The sequence below is a fragment of the Humulus lupulus genome, chromosome 6 (genome assembly GCF_963169125.1).
Source record: "Humulus lupulus chromosome 6, drHumLupu1.1, whole genome shotgun sequence".
In the NCBI taxonomy this organism is placed as follows: domain Eukaryota; kingdom Viridiplantae; phylum Streptophyta; class Magnoliopsida; order Rosales; family Cannabaceae; genus Humulus; species Humulus lupulus.
Genome location: NC_084798.1, coordinates 44,588,909 through 44,598,681, shown reverse-complemented (window position 1 = coordinate 44,598,681; position 9,773 = coordinate 44,588,909). Strand labels below are relative to the sequence as shown.

Below are 9,773 nucleotides of genomic sequence, written 5' to 3'. Positions count from 1 at the left end.
ATTATCTTGACCAACGCAAGAAGGTGGTTGCTGCTCAGGCGCTTGAAATGACATATCCTGTTAAGCAGCAAGGGGTTGCTCCAGCCTCTGAGGGTTTGCCGGTTGAGGCGGAGTATGGTGATTTTGTGGATGATCTGAATGAGGACCTTGCTGTGGTGGCACACTAGGTGGTTGATCTGGTTGGGAGGCTGGTGCAGGTTGTCCCCGGGCCAACTGAATGGCTGCCTCCAGAGCGGCAATGGCCTCTCTTTGCCTGCGATCCATGTTATCCTGCTGCTCATTCAACTCTTGGCGTTGCCTATCAATCTCTCTCTACTGCAATGCCATCGTTTCAGTCACATTTTCCTGATTAGCCCTCAGATTGGCTAACTCCTCCTGCAACACAATCAGTGTCGTCCTCAAGGTCTAAGAATCCATTGCCTCCTCCTCCAAATCCACTTGTGGCTCATCTTCAGCCACATTTTGTGGAGGAGGCTGGGTTGGTGCGACACCAGAGGTTTGTCCAGTCTTTCTAGCTGTTTTCGCCATTTGATCTTCTTGGAGGTCTTGAGTTCAACTCTTAATGAAAGCACCAAAATGTTGACCCTCGAATTGGTCAACGACACGGAGTCAAGTAAAACGATAGAAATGAGATGAAATCAAGACAAAAAGATAAATGACACAAAAGATTTATAGTGGTTTGGCCCCAGCAAATGGTAATAACCTACATCCACTTAGTGTTCTTATTGATGTAGAATCCCAAGAATTGTGATCAATGAACTAGGGTTCACGAGTTTCACAAGCTTCAGGATGAATACAAGTATGGCGGATAAAAACACTCTATTTCTCTCTCAGAATTCTGAAGTTTAAAAAGTCCAAAAGAAAAATCCCCTCTCTTGAGCCCTTTGATTTTTATTTATAGGCTCAAGGAGTTCTACATGGGCTGATGGGCCTTAATTATATTTAATACAGGCATATCTAAATAATAACGGAAATCACAATTATTACATAAATGCAAAATTACATATCTGAACGAAATATATGAAATGTTGTGACCAGACTGGTCACCCATAATATATGATGTCTGATGAGTGAATTCTCTTCTGGTCGATGGTCAAACAGATCATACTCACTTAAACGGTCACGTGTATCGCACGTGTATGTTAATTTTGCCACGTCATTAGGTAGTCCTTTTTTGGGTAAACAATATAGCATAGAATACCCAATACAATAAAATATCACCTAATTTAATATTTTTTTATAACCTACTATTTAATCTTATTATAATAAAATATTAAACAACTATGAAACTTCTTTATGTCAAATTAACTTTTTTATTATCAAAATTAAACTAAATTAGCATATACATTAATCTATGAAAAAAAAGTCATCAACATAAACAATCAACATTTCCTTATAAAAAACATATACACATAAACACATTCACATTAATTTATATACACATACATATATATAAAAATAAACATATACATACATAACCCAAAAAAAAAAGTAAAGCTAAATAAATGAACAATACCCAATGAACAATCTAAGCAATACCCAATGATAAATTCCTCTGTTATCTGAAAAAAGAAATGAACAAAACAAACATAAAAAACTTATGTTTACCAAAAACTAAATAACCACAAAAACATACACATATACTAACAAAAAATACATTTTAAACCATAAAATACAAAGAAAATAGGATTAGATTACCAAAACAAGGCAAAAATGGCAGAAAAAGGCTCAGATGGACGAAGAACTCTCGGATTTTCCTAGTTTTTCCAAAAAAATTCGCAGAAAATGAAGAAGAAGGCTCTGCCTGGGGGGGTTATATTATTGATCCTACAACGACGACACTCGTTGCTATAGGTAATAAGAACATCGTCACTGATATCAAACGCACCATTTCACTCAAACGGTGAGAAGTCGTCGATGTAGGACAGTGAATAGTACATGAATACTCTCGTGTGCTATTTTGTACCCTACAGCAAGGCAGTGAAATTTGACTTAAATTTTTTGGCGGTTCACGTTCCCACGTTTTATTTTTGGTCCTATTGCAACGACATGTCGTTGCTGTAGAGTACATAATAACTGACCAGTGGATTAAATTGGACTCTATAGCGACGACATGTCGTCGCTATAGGAAGTGAAAAATAAGGAATCGACTCTTGGCGGTTAAGTTCCCTCCCTATCCTACTGCAACGACATGTCGTCGCTCTAGAATAACATATTTCCCTCCTTTTTTTTTTCCACGATGACTCTACAGCGACGACAAGCCGTCGCTATAGGGGGTGCAAATAGGCAACCAACTCTGGGCGATTGAGTACCCTGAGCATCCTACAGTGACGACACGTAGTCGCTATAGACAAACATATTTCCCTCTTTTTTTCGATGAAGACCCTATAGAGACGACATGTCGTCGTCACTTCCCGTCTCGTATTCCCTCCAAATTCCTGGTACCCTACAATGACGACGTGTCGTCGCTGTAGGGTATCAAGATTTTGGAGGGGTTGGCGTGTGTTGTTGACGACCCTACAACGACAACATGTCATCACTGTTGCTTGATTTTTTAATAAATTAAGAAAAATATAATTTTTTGTGGATTTCACCTACATACAGCGACGACTTTGAAGTCGTTGCAATAGACGTCGTCGATGTAGAATATTTTTCTTGTAGTAGTAACTGGTTACAGCTAGGTCTAAAAAAACAAAATAGCTATGAAAAAAATGAACCAGTTGCGATGGCAACCAGTTACTTAGTCAGACATGGAAACAAGTAGGATCACAAACAAAAAAGCTAAACCGGTCATAATCGTAACTGGTTACAGATTCATATCTAAAAAAAAAAAGAACCAATCATCATAGTGCCTAGTTACTGTTAGGGTTTTATGCTCTAATTAAAACCCAATTTCTTTGTAATCTCATTTATTATCAATAAAAGAATAGAAATCATTTTTTGACTTGGTCAATTACTTTGCTCACATGTTTTATTTTCATGATTATTTGTTTAATATAAACTTCTATTAAATCCCGAGCATATAGCTAATCGTATTTATAGTGACGTAATCACAGTGGAATATAAATATGATTATATGTTCAAAATAAGTTAGTCATAAGATTAGTCAGTGCACAAGATTTACACTGACTTGCCAATCTACGATATGATCTACTTACACATTATAGTGTTATGTTTTTTCCAAAACATTAGTAAAGTAGATAAGATCAGATGTATTTGTTATATCAGACTAGACCGATATTGACAGTTGATAGGATAAGTAAACATATTGTTATTATCTATTTTAGTCATATCATATAGTTGACCATAAGTCAATTCAATCTCAATTCTGAGTGGTTAGTATTCTAACTGATTGTATTATTTGAGTTCTTTGACTTGTTCGTTACCAGCTTACCCTACGGACTAGCCCATACTTACATCTTGGGAACTTGGTAGTATAATTGAGTGGGACACTACAAGAAAAAATACTTTCAATAAGACCGAAAAAAGTATTATCAAATATATACCATAACACTTTTTGATGTGTTAAGGAAAGTGGTGTTATAGTAGGTTAGAGCACTTTCCATAACACTTTTCCATTGTTATAGACATGTGTTATGGTATAGCCTACGATAACACTTTTGTTGTGTTATTTTAATAGTTAGATAAGTATTTCATTATGCTATTTATAAGTAGATTATATAACATTTTTTTGTACTTATAAAGTAGTGTTATGATACACTTTATAATAACACACTTTCTGCATTATAGAAAATAGTTTGCATAACATAATTTTATGCTTATAAACCAGTGTTATTGTAAAAGATACAATAACACATTTTTTTGTATTATTCTAATATTTTAATAAGCTTGAATTATTATTATATAAACATGTACATTATAATTATTTTTTATTTCTTTAATTCAAACTCGCTTCATTTAATATACTTAAGACACCCTTAACATTGTACAAATATATAATTGAGTACTAATTATATGGTTCATAACACATATAACCAAATAATTGTGTCAAAATACATTCAAGATTATATAAAAAAATAATACAAAGTCTTAAGATATTCAACACTGCCTAATTAACATAAACAAAACATTTTCACAATAGTCAACAAAATAGTCTTAAACTGTTGCATATTCAAAAGTAAAGGTAGGAATTCACGATCTTCCAAATGTCAGCACACCAAAGCCTTCCAAATTAGATTTTCTTTTGCACTTGACTTGTTGAATCTGGTAAATAAAACATAAACGAAAAACTAATGAGGTCATGAAATATCATATCATTCATCTAAAATAGTCAATAATGCTATCATAATCTTGGATTGCATATCAGTTAATATATTCCACACCTTCCAAATACAAAAACCTACCAACATCTTCGTCATAATCGTTGCATGAATATTCTTTACTATCGCTTTCCAAACCAAAATTAGCAGCAATACTATAACAACTAGTATAACTTCCAGGCGCCATTGTTGCACTCATTAATCTGTGAACCTATCTCAGCTACATATTACAACTTCCATTTAGAACACTCGTAGTAAATATTGAAGTTCTTTCTAAAGAAAAGTAGTTTTGTTAGCAACAAATACATCTACGTTCAACTTCAGCAACAATATTTGGTCTGATATAAAATTTACACTTAAAATAATTAAATCAAGTGGAATTCCATCAACTCCACAGTTCTCACGTTACTTTTACATAAAAAGCGGCATTCACCCACTACCTCACAATAATATCGTACTGGATATTATTGAAATTTTTATTTCTTAAAAAATAAAAAATAAAGAAAACTGAGTATAGATGAAGAGAAGATTTTTACAGAAAATTGATTGGCCATGACTGGAGAACCCTCACATAAACCAGGAACAATTTGAAATTGCCTGAATTCACCTCTAAAACCTCTAGATATGCTGCCACTTCTGTATGAGACATAAACAAACAAGCACATCAGTTTGATCAAATAAAAAAGAACAAAGTTGAAAAATTTGTAACAACAAGCTTGTACACCACAGACCCCATGCCTCCAAGTGGAACACCTTGAGATGCAGATGGCTTGCAACTTTCACGAGTGAAATGATCAATTGGAGCTTTCTGCAAAGATATACAATTAGGCAATTAACTTTCAAACTCGTATGCATAAAGATTATTTCATCCAAGTGTTATGTCTCCAAGGCATTTCACAAAACATATAGAGTGCAGTTTTTTTTAATTGTCTTAAACCACAAGCATTGTTGTATAAAACTTATTCTTAACTTCATAAAGTTTCAAACTAAAATGAGCAACTCAACTATGAATCCAATCTCATAATCAAGTTTTCAAGTAAGAACTTAAAGAAATTATTTTTTCAACATATTAGTTAAGTTTGGACATATGCATCAAGAAATTGAATGAAGTCATAACAAAATGGTGCTCACTTTTGTTGCACAACCCTGAAAATCTCAAATGGCAATTGAAAGTCATCAATTTGTTGTCTTTGTTTCCAAGTTGTAAGCCATCTAAGCTCTATATAATTTCCATCATTTGCAAGCCACATCTTAAAATGTACCACATCATTCCAATTACCAAAAGTAAAAAAAAAAACCAAGCATTCTCATCTACAGCAACAAAATTTTGATTGATATATTATCTTAAAATGTACCACATCATTCCAATTACCAAAAGTAAGAAAAAAAAAATCAAGCATTCTCATCTATAGCAACAAAATTCTGATTGATATATTTTAATTCAATTAAAATTTCTCTTATACATATATACACATTTGTATACCTAAGGCATTGAGCATTAATGATATTGATTTGGGTTAAAGAGGAATTTATGCTGTCATTTTATAGAGAAAAAAGCAATTCAAGAACCTGGACTAGTGGCCATCCAAAACAATAGTCGATGAAAAATAATTTTGAATTATAATAATCAACTACAAAAACCCAGTCAGCTCTTACCAAAATTGAAAGAATTCAATTCAGAATTGATCATATAGATCTTCGAACTAGCTTTTCAGTTGCAAATGAAGACAGGATAAGATAACATGAAAATAAAACTGGCAAGGAACATCCAGTAATAAATTAATATTGAATCTTGCATAATAATACACTGAACACCCAATAAGACAGCAATATTAAGGTTCATGAAATTGGTTATTGGACTAGAGAAATTATCAAATAAAAGATACTATGGGAACTGCAATAAAAAAGGAAACAAACAAATGTCCTCAACAGGGTGAAGAAAAAACCAGGAGGAACAAAAACATTCCTGTGATCTTTAAAAAAGAAACAATCACACTAATAACACAACAGAAGCAAAGCACAGAATACTACCCAAATCCAGTCAAAATAACTCTATAATCACAAATATCACAAGATTGAACAAAAAGCATCCTTCATGCATATTTACCAAAATTGTATCAATGTAAGCAATGCACAACTAAACTAATCATTAAATGTCAAGGCTGTGTTGCAATAATACACTAGGGAATCCTAAACATTCAAATTCATATCAATCACATTATACAAACTTGTTTGAACATATTCCACAATAAAACCTAAATTACTGTAGATCAAACAGGTGATACTAATTCCTAAATAAATGGGGACTCGTCCAGTGACATACTCACCAAAAAACTTGAATTACTGTTAAGAAATAATCGCATCATAGTAATCAATTCCTACGCCTATCACAACCACATTTTCAATTACCATCACAAATCACCGCACACTCTGTGGTTGGCACTAAAACTACAACATTAACAAATTCACTCAAGCATATCAAAGTTGAGTTTTGTACCATTTTCCATCAACTCATTCCAAACTTAGGTACGGAAAAATATATATAATTAACACCCATGAGAGATGCATAATATCCAATAACATCCTCTAATACTTAACTAAGCTATCCGGCTATAAAAATCTACCTAAAAATGGGAGTATAAACAGAATGAAATAGGAAAATATCACAACTTTATCATCTAGCAAATTGCCAATGAGAAAGTTGAGCATAGAAACTCTAATTCCCATAGTTTGGACAAGTGCAGCTATTAAACACGCACCCTCTACGAGCCAAAATGTTTAGACAAGAAGAGGAAGGTACCAATGTGCATTCGAATCCCAATTCTTGACATGTAAAAATGATCGAGGAATTGATGAATCTCATGAAGATCTTGGCTGGGAGTGGGAGTGGGAGAGAGTTGTTTCTTCAACTGTTGAACACCCAAAGCCATCATAGGAACCACATTATTGTGTCTCACTTTAATTGCTTTTATCATTTGGGTAAAATCTTTTTCATCATTTGCATCTTTTATCTCTGGAAACGATCTCAGATCATGGAATGAATCCATGTACCAATCTCGAACCTAATTTTTTATTATTTGAATTTAATTAATTAAAAAAACAAAAACAGAGAAAGTGGGTCAAACCAAAGTTGTCACAGTATTATTATTAAAAAAAATGAAAAAGGTTGAATCTTTCTTCACCTTCACGCAGGGAAGAAGAAGGCTAGATGGAGCTAGCTGGTCTCACGCAGGGAAGAAGAAGGCTTGGTGACACAGGGAAGAGCTGGCCTCCGGTGTCGTCGTTCGCCTTTGGTGTCGTGTGAGGGCTTGGGCCCGCGTGGGTCGAAGCTTTGACAGCCTCTGAAGATCAGGGGAAGGTAGCGGTCGAGCTCCACAAAAACACAGGCGAGAGAGAAAGAGTGAAGGAGAGAGGTCTGGTGGGAAAAATAGATCCGAGAGAGAGGAGAGAGAACGATGAGGAAAAAGGAGAAGAAAATAAAGAGAAAGAGAGATCTGAATTAAAAAAGTATTATTTGGTGCTTATAATTTTTTAAGGCCCGCCATTTGTTTTTCCAATTTTCACTTTACCGCTTTTTTATATTATCAATTATAATACTTTTTAAATAAGCTTATATTAATGTGCTGTAGAAAGTATTATTTGGTGTAGTGGGAGTGTTAATCATAGATATGAACGTCTATAACTTTTGATGAAGAAGTGAAATGATGGTTTCCTTTTAGTTTGGTTCAAGGTGCTAAATGATAGATATCTCATTTCAGTAATTAATATTAGTTTATTGAAATATCATTTACAAGAAACTAAGTGTTTTAAGGATAACATACAATGAGGGGTAAAACGGTATTTTAATCACATCTCATTGTAGACCGTCTATAGAGGATTGAGTGACAATTATGGTTGTAACAATGGATAATTAATAGCGTGTCTATATTTGTTATAGAACATTCTATGAATTCAAGAATGCAATTCCGAGTCTTTAGCAGAGTCATGAGGAATTAATAAGTTAGAAAATTTATTTGTTAGATTTATGATAACTTATTGGAGCTTGAATTCATAGGCCCATGATCCCTACTGTACCTTGGATAAAATCATCTAAATAGTCTCAATTAATTGATTTAATTATCAATTAGAATTATCAAAGTTGATCAGGCCAATTTTGGATTGTTTCACATAATTATGTAATTTAGAGAAGAAAAGAGAAATTATGGTAGATTTATTAATTAAGATAAATTAGTATCTAAATTAATAAATAAGTTTAAATCAAGGTTCAAATTATAAATAATTAATTTGATAAGGGATTTAAATAATTATTTAATTAATTAAATCAATAGAAAATAATACAAGCTTTGATTTTAAGTCCAATGGGCTTATAATCAAATGAGAAATTTCACGGGCCTAAATCCCATGATAATTTCGACCTAGGGCTGTTAATTGACTATTATTTTATTGATTTTTTTAATTAAATAAATGACCTAATTGAGTCTATAAAATGAATGTTAAGTGAGAGTTGAAATCAAATGACAGACACTGGTTTTCTGATAGGTTTTAGATTCTCTCTAAACATAAGTCATTTTCTAAGCCTTAATGTTCTTTTCTCTTATTCTCTCTATATCTATCTCATGTGTTGATAATTGTCCTGTAACGACCCAAATTCGCTAATAAGGCTTAAGGGCCTTGATTAGCATGCCTGGAGGGCATAATGGAGATTACGTGTGATTTTAGTGATTAAGATGTATAATTATGATTTAAAGCATGTTATATGATTACTTGAGTACTTGAGATGCATGACTATGTGTGTTAGTGTGCATATAGGCCCAGATTAGGTTAGAAGGGCATAATCGTAATTTTGGCCATTATGGGCATAACTGCTTTGATATACGTGATAATTGTTGAGACCACATTATTATGTGGATATATCTGTAATCTGTGACTCGAGACGATCCTAGTGAGCAAAATAGCGTAAAAGTCATAGCGGGGATTTATACCCGGCTCGGGGTGAGCTCAGGGGTGTAAATGGGAATTTAGTGGATAAGTTGGAGATTATTATGATATTGAGGAAGGCTATTGGTGATTAGTAAGGTATTGGGAACTAAGCGGGAAATAATAGGGACACTCGAGGAAGTAGCGGGAATTGGGCAAAATGACTAAAATACCCTTAAGAGGACTAAAGGATTAGAGTTAGCTGTGAGGGCATAAAGGTCATTTGACTTTTAAGGAAGGGTATTACTGAGGTTTTAAGATAGTGGGATTTATAGAATATCAAAAGGGTCTGAAAAAGAAGGGAAAAGAAGGAGGGAAAACAGAGAGAGTTTCTTGAGTCGGTTTACACTTTCCTTCACCTATTTCTGGAGAATTTCTGGAGTAAAGCTTAGAGGAGAGCTGGGATAACTAAACCTCAAGGACTTTGATCTAAGGCTAAGGAATTGACAGAGGTTTAACAGGGTTTCACCAATACTTGAGGTAAGATTCTAGAGTTCATCCATTTCTGTTTCTGGT

General features: G+C 33.6%; 1 long non-coding RNA gene across 1 annotated transcript; it reads right to left on the bottom strand.

Annotated features, from left to right (window-relative positions):
* Positions 1-4,019: 4,019 nt before the first annotated feature.
* On the bottom strand, positions 4,020-6,741 carry LOC133783995 (uncharacterized). The gene is made up of 3 exons (XR_009871064.1): positions 5,012-6,741; positions 4,365-4,916; positions 4,020-4,224 (listed from the first exon to the last, which is right to left on the bottom strand). It is a non-coding gene; the product is annotated as an uncharacterized LOC133783995 (long non-coding RNA).
* Positions 6,742-9,773: the final 3,032 nt, after the last annotated feature.